General features: G+C 38.3%; 1 pseudogene; it reads right to left on the reverse strand.

Annotated features, from left to right (window-relative positions):
• Positions 1–1,103: 1,103 nt before the first annotated feature.
• LOC140507889 (ubiquitin-conjugating enzyme E2 R1 pseudogene) overlaps positions 1,104–19,913 on the reverse strand; it is a 33,651-nt pseudogene continuing 14,841 nt past the window's right edge.

The following is a 19,913-nucleotide window of genomic DNA, read 5'->3' on the forward strand; positions in this document are numbered from 1 at the left end:
TCATGATCTCTGTAACAGGGAAAGAGTTTATATGGAAATGAAAGAAATATATACCAAATAATATGATATGATATATGATATATATGATATACCAAGAGATATGAGCAGAGACTTTTACAAGTCACCTGATCTAATCCTCTTATTTTATTGATTAGGAACTAGGGTTAAATGACTTCTCCAGTCACATAATTAATAAGTGATGGAGGCAGAATTCAAACTCCCATCATATGACTCTATATCTAGTGTTCTTTTGTGCAATTGTTGCCAGTGATAGGAACTTATAAAACCTATGTTAGTTTCAGTGAAATAATTAAAAGTGATTAACTTGACAAAATTTGTAGTCACATTTGTTTCCACTTAAGAGCTTCCTGAAGAATGGAAGTTGTAAATCTGAATCTCATGTAAAATTTACTGCCTCTGCATATCTGAGTACAAGATTATGCATGACTACACTCCCTCCCATAAGTTTGCACAGGCCTTGGGATTTTTCTATTATAACTTATTCAATCTGCATTTTAGCTAGCATATAAATATGTGTGGAAAGAATACTCCAAGCATATTAATCTTGATTTATGATCAGTTTGGCCCTTGTATTGTGTTGCTAAACAAGTCTGCTCTTTTTGTATTTTAAGGTGAGCATTGTTTTCAACCCATTATAAATTTCAGATCCATTATAAATCATTCGTTCATGACTTTTAAAGGTGTCATTGAAAATTATAGGTTGGATTCATTTACAAAGTCATTAACTAACTTGAGAGAGTCAAAAATAGATCAAGTCCAACCAGCTTCTAAGCATTGGGTGACAATGTGGTACAGCAGAACTAGGCTAACTTGACAATCAGAGGACCTGGGTTCAAATCCCAGCTCTACTACTCATTAGCTATTGGGTGATTAGCTTTGAGTAAGCATATGGTAGAATAAGAACAACCCCTGGCCCTAGAATCTCTATATATCTATACATATAGATATACAGGTGTGTGTGTGTGTGTGTGTGTGTGTGTGTGTATATGAATATATATATGAATATATATAAATATATATATGAATATATATATGTATGTATATATCAGAATACAGTAACATTCTGGATTCAAATGCTCTGCTTCTTACTATTTCTGTGATCTTGGCCAAATCATTTTGGGTAGCTAGATAGTATAGTGGAAAGATCAAGAGTACCAAAGTTCAAATTCTGCCTTACTAGATACTACCAGTTTTGTGATCCTGGGCAAGTCATTTAACCTCTCTTGGCCTCAGTTTCTTCATCTTTAAAATTTTCATTTTCCAGGATGAGAAGGCTCCTGGGACATGATGGCAAAGACATCTTCCAGGGTGAGAAAGCTGTAAGAAAATGATGGAGAAAAAAGTCCAGACAGTCAGGAGTAGAGCCCAGAGAGGTGTGAAGGAATGTTAGCACAGCTGGCTTGGACTCTTTCCTAAAATAAAGGATTCAGGAGGAACTGACCAATCAGGGAAGGGACCATAGGAGTGGAGGCTCCTTATAAGATCAGAAGGCTACTGTGTCCTCTTCCTCTGATCAGTCAGTTCTTCCCAGAACCTCCACTTTAAGGGACAATCCAGTTCAGACATGTTCACTCCTTCATTCCTCTTCAGGATACATATTTGATGCTCCAGACTTTTTTCTTAACCATGCTCCTGCATAGGTATCATCTTCCCTGTCACTCCAGTTTCAGTTTCCTTTTTTTGTGTTGTCTTCTCCCATTAGAATGTAAGCATTTTGAGTCAGAAACTGTCTTTTTTTCTTGTATTCCTAGTACTTAACACAAAGCCTAACACCTGGTAAACACTATGATCATTTCAAGTACCATAACATTTTACTTTATTGCAAAGAGAGGTAGAATGATATAATAGAAAGAGTGAAAATTTCAAGCCAGGGACCCAGGATCAAATTCTTTCTCTGTTATTTATTACCTGCTTGACCTGAGTAAAACACTTAACCTTTTTGGGCCCCACCTTCATCATTTGTAAAATCAAAGTGTTAGACTACATGACCTCTTGGGGTCCCTTCCAGCTCTAAGTCAACAATCCAATCTAATAGAAATCTAGAGTTCTAATTAGTAATTTGAATAAAAAGCATATAATAAAGTATATATTCTACAAAAGAGCTCATATATACTGACAACAATATTGGTTGAAGAATATAAATAACCAAGTTATTCTGAGTATTAAAAATACTCAAAGCAACTACAAAGGGCCTATGATGGAAGATGTTATAGAGAAAGAACTGATAAATCCAAGTATCCAAAGTATGGTTTTACAAATATTCATAAATCTGTGTCAAATTCTGGCCTTCTCCAATGCAAGGTGGGGAGGGAGGGTGAGAGATGGTTCAGAACTTAAAAAATAACAAAAAATGGATTAAATTACATTTTAAAAAATGAAACAAAAAAAGAGCTCATAAAAATCTGTGTAAGTCAAAAAGAGAAACAAAAAACTGAGTTTCCTATAATTTCTTGCTGTATTAACCACAACCCAAAATGTACCCTTCATTCAAGTTGATCAGGTCTCCTCAATGTGCCACAAATATGTCCTGTTCATTCCCATTGTCCCTTGCATTGCCTGTAATTTTGCTTTTTGATGGTTAGGATGTTCCAGAATTTTCAGTTTTCTGTCATCACCAGGAGAATATTAGTGTTTAAAGTTGAGCTTTTCAGGTAGCATCTAAGGATAGTTGTAAAAGCCATTCAATTTCCCAAAGTCAATTAAGCCCACTCTTCTTCCTTTCCATTTCTGGGCCTTACTCATTGTCCACCATCAGCACTGGATGAAAACATGCTCAATGATGCCCTAATTCAAAAAATTAATTTACATGTCATGATCTGAACAGCAGGCATTTTTCATCAGTTTACTTTTTCCAACATAGATTGTCCTCTATCCCTTTTGAGTGACCAAACATCTCTTTAAGGAGACCTTAAAGTATTTTTGAATTTGATGCAAAAATAGTATACCAGAATCCACAAACATGACCACCCGACAGGCCTGATTATTTATAGGAAATCTCTTTTTCCATTTGGAATTTTCCTAGGATAGTGTATTCTGTGACAGTAACAAAAATCTTTGGCAAACACATCTTCCTGATTCATACCTTAGTTAAGATTTATAATCAGTGAGTGATTGAATAAGTTTGTTTTATTACTGCAACTATCAAAGAATCCTTTATGACCTTAATATATGCATGAGACATCTTGATGGAAAAGAGCCTTAAAGTAGAGGGGGAACTAGCATAGGCTACCAGGATTTTACCCTAGGTACCAATATCCAACACTTTCCCCACTTTGTCCTTGATGAGCTTTGGCCTTAAAATTCATTCTATCCTGGTCTCAGTTTTGGTCTATGTAGAACCTCTCTCCTGAGCTATCCTGGTATCTTAAAAGTTCTTTCTAATTACCAATATACAATAACCTATGTGTGGTACAATGGAAAGGGCTTGAGATTTGAAATGAGAAGACCAGGGTTTGAAACTTGGCCCTACCATTACTGGTGTGAATTTGAGCAAATCACTTTACTTCTCTGGGACTTTGTTACCTTATCAATAAATTGAGAAGGTCAGACTAGGTGAAATCTGAGCTCTATTCCAGCTGTGATTCATATATGATATGGCTTGAAATTCATATCACTCTTGGTCAAATAGAATTTTTGACTACTTACATCACCCTTCCCTCAACATGCTGAGAATAGTGAAACTTTTTAGTTCAGACTTGTAATCAGCGTGCAGGATTCCCAGTGTGGAATTTCCCTACATTGATGCAAATGTATATTATGGTATTAGAGTTTCCTGGGGACAATGCTAGGTCAAATGATTTACCCAGAGCTATTAAGCTATCAAGATTCAAAGATCAGCCCTCTATGCACAACAAAAGACTACATCTCAAAATAACAAAAAACAAAACAAAACACTTCGCTACATTTCATTTAATCAGTGACAACACTACCAACTTAGACTACTCTAAGTAGCTGGTTTCAGATATCTATTTGTTTTTAGATCAAATACTTTATATTTAAAATAGTGGAATAGTTCTATAAAAAATAGTCTTAGGGTGAGGAAAACCACAATGACATCAATATTATGTGAGGATGTGAAGACAAAAGAACAAAGAGTTTGGGTTTTTTGTTTTGATTTTAGCTATATTGGTGGCAGAATATAGAACAAAGAAGGAGCTACTGCTTGGAGCAGACAAGACAATGACAAATAATAATAGAAAAGATAGAATTATTTAACTCATATGGCTTCCATTTTCCTACCAAGCAAAATGACCTTTGGATCAAGAAGGATAAAACAAAAATGATTAACAGGGAATTGATACCCAAGATAAGTTGTGCATCCTCTGTTCTTCAAGAGGACCAATGACATCATGAAGGTAATGCCTTGATTTGGGCATGGATTGCACAATTTGGGCAGAGCTGCACAAAGTCATCAGACTCACTCTGTCCTCCACAGTCATCTCAGTCCAGTGACAAGACATAAGTCAAGACAGCTGGCAATGGCCCAGGATGCAGTGGGTGAACTTGATCTTTCTAAATTAAGGTTTCCCTCCTCTCAGTTGTCTGAGGCAACGCCCATTTAATGACTGAGGGCTAGACAAAAGATGAGTTAATTTAAACCCAAAGAGATAGTAAGAATACACTCTAACTGCCTTTCAGTGAAGTCAAAGGCAGCATAATAAAATGCGAAGAATGCTGTATTTGGAGTCCAAAAAACTGGGTTCAAACCCTAATTCTGCTGGCTTTATCACCCTTGTGACCTTTGGTAAGTCACTTAAGTTCTCTGGACATCAATTTTCTGATACGTATAATGAGGAAAAATTTACTAGATGATCACTAAATTCCCATCCCGAACTGATCTTAAGATCCTTAAGACCCTAAATGAATCACATCTTAGGATGCTGGCAGAAGTTGATAGGAGTGTCACCATTAGAGATCTTTGAAAAGTTGTAGACAATGGAATAGTTAGCATGGAACACTAGGCAGGAAAACATTGTCCTGATATTCAAAAAAGGGGGTAGAAAGTGACTATTTCAAAATAGCTTGACTGGAAAAAATTGCTACAATGGATTATTAATTGGATCCTTTTTTAATACCTACCTAGGTAAAAGGTAATTGTTATGTCACCATGAATTCATTAAAAACAAATTGTAACAAACTAAACTCCATTTCTTTTCTGAAAGAGTTACTAAGGGCAGCTAGGTGGTGCAGTCAATAGAATACTGGCCCTGGAGTCAGGAGAATCTGAGTTCAAATCCAGCCTAGACACTTGACACTAGCTGTGTGACCTTGGGCAAGTTGTTTAACCCCAATCGCCTTGCCTACCCCTCCAAAAAAGAAAAAAAAGTTACTCAACTAAGGAATCAAAGGGTACCCAGACAATAGCATATCTAGACCACATCCCAAGTGTATATAGTGGAAATCTTTGCTTGACACTTTCTTTGCTATGCTGTTTGTTTAAATGTCTTTTGAGTTGAACAAAGGTGTCTGTCCTTTGACTGACTTGTGAAAGTAAATATATTGAGGAAGTAGACTGAGGAGGGCTAGTTAATGAGTTATGGCTCTGAATGAGTGCTTACCCACTTAGTGCCTTGAATCTAAGATAGTTCAACAGTACATTTTTGGAACTAGATAATAGTAGAGTTAGAGAAGTTAGCAACATATTAATCTAAAGAATCCAAGAGAGTATGAAATTAATGAACTGCTATTCATTATCAGTCCAAAAGTGGAGTGGACTATGAAAGCGGAGCTGGTGGGTTCCTCTTCCTCAGAGGTTTTCCAGGGTATTATTGAATAGTAACTGTTACCTTTTCCTTGGTCAAGGGAATAGTGGGGTTCTGTACTTACAGCAACATAGTACAACCTCCTATACAGATTGATGATGGACCCCAAAGTGGAGAGTCTTTGATTGTCTAGGCCCTAAGTCAGTCAGGCAGACTCGTGGTTTCCATTCTAGAATTAGCAAAGATACTATCAGTCCCATCTCTCAAGGCTTTCTTCTCACATGCCAGTCATGTAGCTCACCAATGGGAGGATTTGCTACATGGAAGTAGTAGGCATGTCATAGAGCACTGAAGAATGGCCAGAGGTATGAGAGAGCTCTCCACTATAAAGTCCATCTGAGAACTGCAACCATTTGAAAAGAGTGGAGAAAGGGGAGCTTTCTAGGGGCTTCAGTCAAAGGAGTCTTTATATGTGAACTAAGAATTTACATAGATTTTTGGCACCATTGATTATCTATTCAAAGCTTACTTTTTTTTTCACTTCCTCCTTTCAATAAAACTTTTTTTTCCTGTAATATTATGACTTGTTTGCTAGTGTTATATTGGGTAATAGGCAGAGCTATTACAACAGCAGGGCTACTGGGTCTTTTGTCAGGCACTACCATAGTAGAAGGGGAAGATGGCCCTGGGAAAGGGCAAGGGCCCTTTCGCTAGCTGGCATAGGAAACTAACCTGCCGGTTAATGTCCCTATCACAAGTGTCTCCCCACTCAATCCATTCTCTACTCAACTGTCAAACTGATCTTCCAGAATTTCAGATCTATTTAGTAACACTCCAATGATTCCCTTTCATCTTCATGCTCAAATATAAACTCCTCTGTGTGGCTTTTTAAAAATTTTATAACTGAGCTTCTTCATACCTCTCCAATCTTCTTATACTTTGCTCACCTCCAATACTCTGTTATCCAGTGACATCCTCCTCCTCGCTGTTCCTAGAGAAAAACATTCTTTCTTCCCACTCTGGGAAATTTTCTTGGCTATCCCCATGCCTGGAACTTTCTCTCTCCTTGTCTCAACCTCTTGGCTTCCCTAGCTTCCTTCAAGCCTGAGCTAAAATTTCACCTGTAAGAAGCCTTTCCCAGTCCTCCTTAATCTTAGTGTCCTCCCTCTGAGACGATCCCAAATTCATCTTGTCTGCATCTTGCATGTGTTTGCATGTTGTCTTCCTTTTTTTGCCTTTGCATCCCTAGCACACAGCATAGTGCCTAGCACATAGTAGGCAATTCATAAATGCTAATTGACTAACACTCTAATTTGTTTCAGACTGCTTTCCAATTCTCCTAGCAGAATTTTTGATTAGTGGGGAGTCCTTACTGTAGTAGTCAGGATCTTGGGATTTATTGAACACTATACAACTATGTTCCTTTCTGTATGTTGGGTTCTGTAATGCCAATGAGATACCCACAGCAGCTGCTATGGACATGCAGATGCATTTCCAGGGTAAATTTGCAAAATATAAATTATCTTCCTCAATGACAAAACCAAAATATTTATTCAGATACCAGAAAGCCAATTCTACCATGAGAACAAAGAAGTTCATACACATTACCAATAAAGGGAGCACAGCCATCCCCAAGCCTTTCCTCCTAGGCCTCCCCACAAACAAGCTCCCTTAGACAAAAGCACTCCCCCTCTCACTCACATTAGATGCTCTGCTGTGCCTCAGCTCTGCCTCCTTTCTCTCTCTCAACTCTACCTCCATCTTTCTCCCTGCTCTACCCTTTCTGTTTCACCCATTTAGGAAGCTCCTCCCACCATGGGCTTCATGTGACTCAAGCTTGGGCTGGGCCAAAGCTCAAAGCAGGTCACAAGGGTCTATCAAGGGGCAGAGAAAATCTTCACAAAGCCCCTTAACATTACAGGTTCCTAATCTGCTCCACTGATCAATTTTTCTATTTTTTAACCAGTACCAAATAGTTTTGATGGTTATTGCTCTGTAGGAACATTTGAGATCTAGTACTGCTAGACCTTTTTGTTTCCCACTTTTTCCCATTATTTCTCTTCTCCACTTTTTGTTCAAGAAACTTATAACCTTTTGGGGAGATAATATGCACATATATAAGTATATACAAAACGATTAAAAGTTAGCTTGAAGAGAAGCAGCACTAGAAACTTGTAGGTATCAAGAAAGGCTTCATGTAGAAGGTGGCACCTCATCTGTGTTTTCAAGGAAACCAGGTCTTCCAACAGGCAGAGGTGAGAAGGCAGTGCACTCTAAAGATGGGGAACAGCCAATGCAAAGCCATGGAGATGAAATATGGAATATTGTACATGAAGAAAAGCAAATAGGCCAACATGGCTGGATCACAGAGTATGAAAAGGGCAATAATGTAAAAGAACAATGAAAAGTAGAAAGGGGCCAGGTTATGAACACCTCTAAATGTCAAACAGAGGAGTTTATGATTGATCTGAGAGGTAACAAGAAGTCACTAGAATTGACTGAATAGAAAGATGAGATGATCCAAACTGCTCTTTAAGAAAATGACTGACAGCTGTGTGATGGATGAATGATAGTGGGAAGAGACTTGAAGGAAAGAGACCAAATGGGAGGTTATTGTAATAGTCTAAAGGAGAGGTGATGAGGGTATGATGAGCAGCAGTTGCATCAGGTGAGAGAACAGAACATAGAAAAAAGATATATAACCAGGATTTCTTTCATACAAATGGTATCAATGAACTTCTGGGTTTCATTGTTAGTGACTTAGTCTCAATAGCTAATAGATGGCCCTTCTGGAAATGCTCAAGGAGCTAACTGATATTTAGAAGGTTCATCTTTACTACTATTTTAAAAGGTTATATCTTTCAGAAACTTCAGTGAAATCATCAAGTCTCTTTTTAAAAAGTTTTGTTGATGCCTTTTCTTTTAAAATTGCAATCATTTCCTGATATAATGGGTGGCACAGGGGATAGAGCACCAGGCCTGGAGTCAGGAAGACCTGAGTTCAAATCAAGCTTCTGACAATTACTACTTACTGTGTGAACCTGGACAAATCACTTAACCACTGTTTGTCTCAGTTTTCTCATCAGTAAAACAATAGTAGGAACTATCTCCCAGGGTTATTGTGAGGATCAAATGAGATAATGATAAAGTGATTAGTTCAGTGCCTGGCACATAGTAAATACTATATAAATGTTAGCTGTTATTTTGGCATCATCATTATTATATATATTATATATTATATATATATATTCTTCCCTTCAAAATTAAGCAAAACCAAACAATGCATCAACCCTTCCTGACAGCCTGAGCAACATTCTGTGCTGAGTTCCCTACTTCTCTATTGAAAGGAGGAACAACTTTAGAACGTTAAAGTTGGAAAGTACCCTAAAGGTCATGTAGCCCAGCCTCATAAGATCATAAATCTAGAGCCAGAAGGAACCTCAGAGGCCACCTAGGCCAACTCCATCATTTTACAGATGAGGAAACAGATCCTTAAGGGGGCTGTGATTAGCTGAAGATCCCACAGGTAATAAATATCAGAGGGAGTTTTGAATTCAGGTCCTCTCCCTCATTCTTGGTTTGCTTATTTCCCTGCATCATATTGCTTCTCTACATTTTCACGCTGGGAACTTTTCTATGCTATCCCTATAGCAGGTAGTCATCCAGCCTGTGACTGAGTTCTTCTGGTGAATAGAAACTCATGGTCAGGTCATGGCAAAGCCAGAGTGGAAGACTTATGTGGGAACACATGAAACCTAGGAGATCACAAGACACAGGCTGAAGCTCCCAGGAACAGCAGACTCCTCAGATCTAATTGCTTTGACATGGAGGATTTAGTCTTTTCCTTTGCCCCCTCCCCAAAGAACCCACTCTTCAACAGTGGTATAATGGGCCAGCCTCTAATAAACACTAGCCCAGAAGTTCTAACCTTTCCTGTTTTCATCTAATGACTGCAGGCAGCTTCAGAGTAGGAAAGAGGCTACTGACAGCAAATGGGATTTTTCATAGAATTGAGAACTAAGAGGGAACTATCTCACAGGCCATCCAGTGCGGTTCCCTCACTTCACAAATGAGTAATATGGGGCTGAGAGGCTAAAGGACTTGTCCAAGGTCTAGCATAACCAGAATTTGAACTTCGATCTTCTGACTCCAAATTCAGTGCTCTTTCCACCCTCACAGTTCAACCATCCAGGGTTCTTTAATGTAGAAGACTTCTGAAAAAGATGGGAGTGCAGCAGGGAGAAGTGAGTTTCTGCAGAAGAAAGGAATCACTTTTGAAGAAAGTTTTGTTGGAGCAACAGAAGCAAAGGCACAGGCTGGGAAAATATTCAGAAAAGTTAATGGAAGGAAAGAAAAAACAAGACAGACAGACTCAATGCAGATGGAACCAGAATGGGAAAGGCAGGAGAATAACACTGAGCCTGAAATAAGGGGAAGAGGTAAAAATGAAGAGTCAAAGTGGGAAAAAAAGCTCTCATACAAACAAGGAGAAAGCAGAACTTAAAGATGTACAAATCCCCACAAATACAGGAAACTAGACTTGAAATTTGTATATTTTTGAGAGAAGGGAAACTAGATATATTTTAGTACAAAAGCGTAAGGTTAAATATAGAAAAGAAATTCATTGCAAGGAAGAGACTGGCTTTTGTGGTGTTTTACACTGACTAAAAAAAAAGTCGTGCAAGTACTAATGGGATTCCTGTACCTTCTCATGTACGAGCCTCTACCAAGCCACCTCCGGTTTGAGGTACACAAACCAATAGTTCATTACCCTCTACCGGATGTGTTTCTTTTGCTAGACCAAACAGAGAACACAGTAGTTCAAAGTTAAACTGGATTCTCAGATCACTCCACTTTGCATCTACTATCTTGCCTGGTTTCAACTCCACGGAACAAAATGTCCCTTGGTCTGTCATTCACATCTCCCTCATCCCTGCTACCCCTCCCTTCCTACCTCTTTTTGTGTGTTTTGATTGTAAACTCATTCAGACCAAGGTCTATCTTTTTTAAAAATTATTAATAATTGTATCCCCAGCACATAGCACAGGGCCTAGCACAAAGTAAGCACTTAGTAAATATTTATTGGACTGAATTGGCAAAGAAATTTTAATCCAACCCAATAGGAAATAAATGACAAGAATCGTACAGCGGTGTTTCATAGGGGTACACTCTGCCATAGTTCATCAAGCCACTTTTGGGGGTGGGGGGGACTCATGGTGAAGATGTGAGATTAGAGAATATATATGGAAAGGGATATGTGTAGATATGATGTGGGGCAAGGGAATATGTGAGAAGAGACACATGCATGTGGGCTAGGGTCCACATATTAAAGAGCAGCTTTGTAGAGAGTAGGGGACATGAGTAGCCAGGGCAACTCATGGTGCAGAATTATCAATCCATTGGTGATGTTATAAGCTCCTAATACATCATGCATTATAAATGTCACTTGCAGCCCAAGGCCTCCCAAGATTTGAGCCGGGACCTTAACTCCAAACGGGTCATTTTCTTTCTCTGGCTCGTGACTCCACCCTCAATTTATCCAGGAATAATTTTTAAAATAATGCTTAACTGTATACCGTGTCTATCTCTTCCTACAACTGGATAATAGAATCCCCAAAGCTTGTGATGGCACTCAATGTACAATGTAGGTATTATGTATGGGACAACCTTTATTTCCCCTACCAAAGAAACAAATAAAGTGTAAAGGACCCATTGGAGCCCATGAATGACTGCAGAAACTGAAAGATTCAAATATCCCTTCAGACTTCTTGGATTCCCTCCATATCCCATGAAGGTAAGAGACTTTGGACTGCTAACCAAGTATTCCATATCCAGCAGGGGTGACTGACCCCTTGCCTATTTGTCAAACCTTCATTAGCCAGACCTATAGGCAACAAGATCAATGTGACTTTTTATAGTGCTTGGATGAACTGAGTCATCAGCTACAAACCTTCTGGTGAAATGGAGAACCACTAGGCTTCACTACCTCCCATTATATCCTTCAGAACCCTAAGGGTGTGTTAAAATTATTACTTGTTCTGATCCTTCTCCCTTCCCCTTCCCCCTGTCTAGTAAGTCTAGTAAATAAGCACCTAGTATGAAGTAGTAATAAACTGAAAGTAAGATCCAAACTGTCCCAAAGATAAAAGGAGCATAATTTACAAACTGTATCATATGTTAACCAAAAATTACACCCTGATAATATGTATTGAATCAGGGGAAGCCATTTAGGTTTAGCTGTCAGAAACTTATGGTCCTATGATATGTGAATCTCAGATAAGTTCTAAATATTCTCAACTGAGACCAGAACATCAAATGTTACTGATAACTTTGCGTTGATGAGGACATTAACTGTAAAGTTTTACTGACAACTTTGAGATGATCTGTATATGTAGGCTAGATGTGAACCTAGATTCTCCGACCCTAGAGATAGTGTTCTTTGCACTATACCTTTTTGCTTCCCTGGCATTAGTTACTTTCTTTGTGCTAGGGGAGGAGGAGGAAGAAATCTCATCTGCTCTCTACCCTTTGCTGCTCTCTGCTACCATCAGCTGGGCTTCAGTTACTGCCGTCCCCTGCTGCTCTGTAACCTCTACATGACAATTCTTAGACACACCTGTTGTAGACACGCTTAACTAGGAAATAAGCAAAAACAAGCAGACAGCTTCAATCACAGATTGTCTTCTGAACTCTTTTTCTCCTGTTGTCACTCAGCATCCCCCACTTTCAACTTTTATGTAAGTTATGGTTTGAAATTCCTTTTATTTCTCTCCCTAAGGCTCTGGGAACAGTAATTAAATCAACATTAGCATTGCTTCTGGAAAAGCAGTATTAATCATTGATCTATGGCTCCACTCGCTATCCCAGTGACTTCTGTGTCTCTCCTTTGTATTTGTATCCCTAGTTCTTTAGTATAATGCCTGGTTCACAGGAAGCATTTAATAAATGTTTTTTTCATTTATTCATTGCCTTCTCTCAAGGCAGAGCCTAGGTCTCCTTGTAATCATCCTGGAACATTCACTTAGGAAAACCAGAAAGGAACTGGATGGAGGACATTCTTTCCAATATCCTCCTCTCCCTGTAATAATTCAACTGGCTGTCATGTAAATCATCTCAAGATTGAGACTGAAAATGGCCAAGAAAAGTTGGTTGAGTTAGCAAAGATTTAGAATTGAAAAGGACCTTATATCCCACTTAGAGCAACTCACCCATTTTACATAAAGTAGTGTTATTCTCCTAAACTACATGCAATAAAAACTTGACTGTTTCTAACAAAAAACAAGTGGCTTGAGTGTGGCATAGATAGATAACTATCCTGTCCAGGATCTAGAAAATCCTATCTTTTTTGAAAGTAGGAGGACGGGCTTGGTTGAATCCTAAGAGCTTATTGGGGGTAGGGGAGAAGAGGGATAAGCAGGTCTACCTCATTCACTCTCATCTCCAAAATGAGAGATGAATTCTAGCCCAATAGAATTATATCAATCTACAACACCTCAAATACTGGTTTTCTATGAGTATGATGGAGGCAGCTAGGAAGTTCAGTGGATAGGGCACTGGATCTGAAGTCAGGAAGACCAGAGTTCAAATTTGATCTCTGACTAGTTATATGACCCTGAGCAAGTAGCTTAACCTTTGTTTGCATTAATCCACTGAAGAAGGAAATGCCAGACTACTCCAGTATTTTTGCCAAGAAAACCCCATGAAGATTTAAAAATTACTGAATGATTCACCAATGAGGATGATACTCTCTTTCAGGGGTTCAGAGTAAAAGCCACTTTCCATGATTGCTTTTAAGAAAATGGCAATGTTTAGCTTACTCTCACAAATTTAGTACCCTCCCACCCAATACTGGCTACATACAAGACAATCACAAATACCTAGTAGCATAGTAAGCGGTAAATAGAAATAGAAGTTACTCACTTAGAGAAAATGAAGGAAAATTCAAGACAAAATAATTTCTTTAACTGTAAATGAGAATAATTTTACCAAGGATAGGAAGAAAATTAAAGGAAAGGAGATTTTATAGTACCTACTATGTGCCAGGCACTGTATTAAACACTTTTTACAAATATTATCTCATTTAGGTAAGAAAGTCCCTGTTTAACAGTCTTTAGGAAGGAGGAATTAGGAATCAAGGGACATGTTGGAGGTCTTCCTGTGTGTCTTTAGCTGCAGGGAAATCTCTCATACACCATTTGAAAGTTTATCTTCCTTCTGCCATCCTACCTCCCTGTTCCTCCCTACCCACATCATCAACACCCTCTCTAATTCTCCTTAGAGAATTCTTATTAGAATTAGAATTCTTCTAATTTCTTAGAATCTAAAAGTATTTTTTGTGTTTATGCAGGTACACAGCTCAGAGGTCTCTCAGTCAGTCAGGAGTCATGGTGCAGGGACATAGGGCTATCCCTTAGGAAACTGTCTGATGCATAGAAAGAGATTGGGGTTACATACAAATGAGGAAACCTCTCAGAGAAGTTAAATAATTAGCTTGAAGGTCAACAAGTAATAGAACTGGGATTTGAACTCAGGTCCTCTGGCTACAAATTCAGTATTCCTTCCACTATCTTCTTTGCCCAACTTCGCACTAATAAACAAGAATTACCATACATTATTAGACATAATCATAATGTTAATTAAATATTAATATTCAAAAGATGCATATTGGCCCTGAATCAATATATGTGTGTATATAGATAAACCATGCATATCAGGTGGGAAAGGAAAAAGATTAAATAAGTATATTTATGTATCTTTTACTGTAGACACATTAAAAAAAAATTAAGGGTATGATAGCTTTCCTAGATAAATAAGGAAAATACTAAGAGTACATTTCAGAAAAAGGATACGGGGGCCAGAAAATAATAAAATTTAACTATGAAGTCAAAAATTTGAATTACTCTGTAGACATCCAGGACTAATGGGCGCTTATTTAGTTATACAAGCTGACAGTGTGGAGAAGAAAGAGAAAAAAGATAAAGGCGAATAAAAAAGAATCATGCATGAAATTTGCTTTGAAAATTTGACAGAAGCATTTTCTAGAAAGATTTTCCTAACTGGTATTCAAGGCCCTCCATTTTCTGGCACTGGCATACCCTGCAAACACCTTTCACCATTTCCCTCCATATAGTTTATATTTTTAAATGAAAGGACTACTCTAGATTTCAGTCTGATGTAGTCCTTTCCATTCAAGACACAAGTGAAATGCCACTTTTTCCAAGACATCTTCTCAAATCTCCTTTTATCTACCACTCCAGGATCTCTTCTGCCTCAGACTTCCCCTAGTACTTTGTAACCTCTCTTAAGCATATAAGAAATGATTTTTATATTAAGTAGTAAAAGGAGAGGGTTGAAGATAAAAATAACCAAATATTAAGGTGGAAATAGATGTTATTTCTGACCTGATCAATGCAATGTGTCAAGCAAAGTCTCTTTCCAGAGAATGACTATAAACCCCAAGAATCTCCTCTATATCTCATTTAGTTAGCTTTTTAGAAACATAATTTATGCTTCCATCACAGTTTTCACATGGAGATTTTACTCCTGATCACTTTCATCTCATGTATTTTTATGGAATTTTGCCTACTATACCTTTGCTAATCTTAAGTACTGGTCTCTGATCCCCTATAAGCCTTCTACAATTGAACTAGATTTCTAAATCACCAGTTCTACTCAATGTTGGAAATGAAAGGTTAAAATTCTGGGTCAGTTCCCTTTGGGATAGCTTCACTCCTGTGGCTTGAGACATAACTGACATTGCTCTCTTGAAGGGTGACAGTGATTTCTTTATAGCTAAGCATAATGGACTTTCTTAAGTCCTCATCCTTCTTGACCTTTTTACAACATTGTACCCTACTGACCATGCCTTCTGAATTTTCTCTCCTACCTCAGTTTTCATGACATTGGTCTACGGTGTTTTACTTTCTGCTTGACTAACTAATTCTTTTTTGGTCCCTTTGCAGGTTTATCTTTCATAGCCAACCCCTTATGCTTGGATGTACATGTTTTCTATTCATTCCCTCTTGACAAGTGTGTGTGTGTGTGTGTGTGTGTGTGTGTGTGTGTGTGTGTGTGTGTTTACCCTTCATAACCTAGCATCACTTTATCTTTCCAGGCTGTTTACATACTACTTTCCCTCATACACTCTATATTCCAGCCATCCTGGCCCTGAAAATCCAATTCCTAAATCCCTTCTTTTACACAGACTGTCCTTTCAAACTTAGAAAGATCTCTCTCCTCACCAACTCCTTTTGGAAATACTTAATTTCCACAAATACCACCTCTTCCAAGAGGCCATTTTTGATTCTGTCTAATAGGAAACCATGTATCTCATGATAAGCCCTCACTGAGCTCCTGGGAAGATTTTTTTTTCAGGATTTCTGGTAGGTCTTAAGTAACCCTTGAAGAGAAGTTTTTAACCACCAAATTCAGACTTCGATAAGGGGAAGGGAAGAAAACTGAATTTACCAGTTCCTCCAGGGTCCACAATTTTAATTGGTAAGAGGACTAGCCAATACTGTCCCAGATGAATTAGCCCATATAAAAATTGTCAACATCCTTCTAGCGTACTTAGGTTGAACATTGGCTCAATACTTGGCTGAGTGTGTTCCAGGCCTAGTAGTCATTCCATGGCCTCGTCTGTGATTAAAATTCAGATTCAGAATTCTCTTCTTCCTCATTCCCATACTCAACTACCATCACAAGATTTTTAGGCATGTCTTCAAAGCAACAGAGAAAGATGTACCATCACTTTGTTAAGTATATATTCAATGCCACAGTTCAAATCTATTCCCAGATAGAAATGGAAATTAAGGCCTCCCATGAGCTCTTGAAAATAGAACAATGCAAAACGTTCACAAAGCTATTGACTCCCTATTCCTTGGAGCCCTCTCTTTATATACATGAAGAGTGGGAACTTAAGTCTTTCTTACAACTGTCATTCTCTGAATGTTATTATCATATGCTGCTATTAATGCCTAATAGTAATATTTGAACTTCTGCACAAATCAGCCAAAGATGTCATATATCAAGCTGGATCATTCACAGGTGACCTGCAGTCTGGATTGGATTCTGGAGGTGGATGAGTAGAATACAGTCCTCTCAACTCAGTTTGGCCAATGTAGCATACCATCCAGCCAGTCAGATTGAATATCCTCCTAAAAATGTGACAAGTTACAAAATTTATTTTTCAAAATCAGTTGATCCATAAAGTGGTCATTTACTTTGATAACATTTTCACTGTCTCTAAAGATTCCATTCAACATGTCCAAATTGTTCACATGGTCCTCAAGTACTCTCATATCAGCATGAGTCAAATACCAAAATTGAAAGATGTTAATTTCAAAAAGCAAAAATTGACCATCTTGAAATATCTTATAGATTGGTAGAGGATAAAAATGCATCTGTCAAAGGTAGATTCTCTTTTATATAATTGGGTTCAAGTGTGGTAATAAAATATCTGTAGCATAATCTCTGTATCTACAGTCTAGATTTTGTAGGATATCATTGTTGATTCATTCAACATGACAATGTCTTTGGGGTACCTACCAAAATATCCCAAGATATTTCGCTGGACACAAGATACAATGATGCCTTCCAGCTATACTTTCCCAGACTCTAATAGACCCTTTGTCATGGAGATGGATATTTCCAATATCATGAGCTAGGCTATCTTTTCTCAAATTCTCATTCAACCTGCCAGAGCCCTGTGCCTACATCTTACAAAAGTTAGCCTCAGAAAAACAAAATTATAGCCCTTGGACAAGAGAACTCAGTTCAGGTAATTTACATGGCCTAGATGCCCCATTTTGACAAGGCCTAAAAATCCCAGTAGTATGCAAATAATAGACCACAAACACTTTAAACACCTAAAAAACCCCTGTAAAGGCAACCAGGCAAAGAAGCAGGACTTACTTTTGAGTCATTTTTGTTTCATCTTTTCTTACATCCCACATAAGCTGACGTTTTGTCCTGAAAGCTGGAATATGACTTTTGTTCTGGTCAGGTATCACCACAATCACTCCTATCCCTTAGGAGGTTGGCTAGCCAACCACCTAGACTTCTACATCTGATCTGACAATTGCCAGGCTAACACCTATAGCCAGTTAGCTGGCTGCCCTTCACACTATCACAATCTTCACCCCAGAGGGGGATCAGTTTACAGTAAGTTCCTGTAAAATTTATTCCTACCTCTTTATGCCTGGGAAAAAAGCTGATTGGGTTATGTTGTGACAGATTGGCTATGAATCACAAGTTGTGGTCTTCAGTTCTAAACACAATTACTAGGACTTCTGACAGCCATGGGTCAGGAATGACCCAATATCAATTTGCTGTATAAGATTCTTAAAGTAGGCTTCTGTGCCTAGGAAGTGGTATGAAAACCAGCAGGGTTATCATAGCCCCTCCCATGATCTTCAAGTTGTTGGTGAAATTGACCTCAGACCTGTGTTCAGTGTTCAGTTCATTTCCAAATGAGTCTCTGTATTCCTCCACTAAGGTAAAATTTTCTAAGTTTATTTCAGGCCTGGGGAGTTCAGGGGCATCAGCAGCTCTCAGCCTTCTCCTCCATCTCACTGTTCTCATAGTGGTCTTTGTAGAAGTCTGAGCCTTCATTTGATGTAGGGACTTTGGTCTTGACCCAGTACTCAGTCAATGTTGTGGGAATCATTACCCCATCCCATTCTGCATCTACCTTGGTCCTCAGGACCTGCTTCTGGATGATGTCTGTAGATTCCATGTCCTTTCCTTTGCTATCTTTCTACTTCCTGTATATCATGGAGCATCCACATAGGCTGGTGAAAAGATATTAAATTCACTGAGGAGGGAGATCACACCCAGGCAGATAGTCCTGACATTCTGAGTATGGTTTTGTCATTCAGAGGGAAGTTCTCCATTCTGGGGATCATCTACTGGAAGGTGAAAGATTGAAATGCAAACATCCTCAGGTTCATAAATGTTTGGGTGCCACATTTTTTGTGAAAAACCAAAAAGCTGGAGGGAAGTAGGAAAAATCAATAGGAAACTTGAGACAGACCTGGAAGTAGCTGAGCTCATAGTAGGTGTTGGGGTGGGAGGGGCCCAAAGATGACCACCTCCCAGTTGTATAGGTCACCCACATCCACCAGGGTTACCTGGAAGACTTTGACCAGATCCTCCTGCAGCCCCTGTATATATATATGTACAAGATATACGCAATGTAAATTTAATGTAATCTCAGATGGAAGGCACTGGAGGGTTGCAGAATACTAGGAAAGACCTTTTTTCCATTTAATAGTATTTTATTTTTTCCAATTACTTGTAAAGACAATTTTCAACATTCATTTTTTGAAAGATTTTGAGTTACAAATTTTTCTTCCTTCCTTCCTCCCTCCCCCATCCCCAAGACAGCAAGCAATCTGATGTAGGTTATACATGTGCCATTGTGTAAACCATATTTCCTCATTAGTCATGTTGTGAAAGAAGAAATAGAATAGGAGAAAACTATGAAGAAAAAACGAAAACAGATTTGCATTCAGACTCCATAAATTCTTTCTCTAGATGTAGATAACATTTTCCATCATAAGTTTTTTGGAATTGTCTTAGATCATGGTATTGCTGAGAAGAGCTAAGTCAATCATAGCTGATCATCATACAGTGTTGCTGTTACTGTGTACAGTGTTCTCCTAGTTCTGCTCATTTCACTTAGCATCAGTTTATGTAAGTCTTCCCGGGTTTTTCTGAAATTATCTTGCTCAATATTTCTTATAGCACATAGAATTCTGTTATAATCATATGCCACAATTTACTCAGTCATTCCCCAAATGATGGGTACCCCTTCAGTTTCCAATTCTTTGCCACCACAAAAAAAGCTGCTATAAATATTTTTATACACCAGGTCCTTTTCCCTTTTTTATGATCTCTTTAGGATATAGACCTATAAGTGATATTACAGATCCAAGAATATGCACAGTTTGATTGTCCTTTAGGTATAGTTCCAAATTGCTCTTCAAAATGGTTGAATCAGTTCACAACTCCACCAACAATGCAGTAGTACTCCAATTTTCTGGGAACGATTTCTTAAAAGTTTTGAAAGTATTCTTTGATTTGCATTCAGATTACATTAGTTCTTTCTCTGGAGGTAGATGGCGTTTTTCAATATGAGTCCTTTGGAACTGTCTTGGATCATTGCATTATTGAGAATACTAGCTACAG

Source organism: Notamacropus eugenii, chromosome 5 (genome assembly GCF_028372415.1).
Source record: "Notamacropus eugenii isolate mMacEug1 chromosome 5, mMacEug1.pri_v2, whole genome shotgun sequence".
NCBI lineage: Eukaryota > Metazoa > Chordata > Mammalia > Diprotodontia > Macropodidae > Notamacropus > Notamacropus eugenii.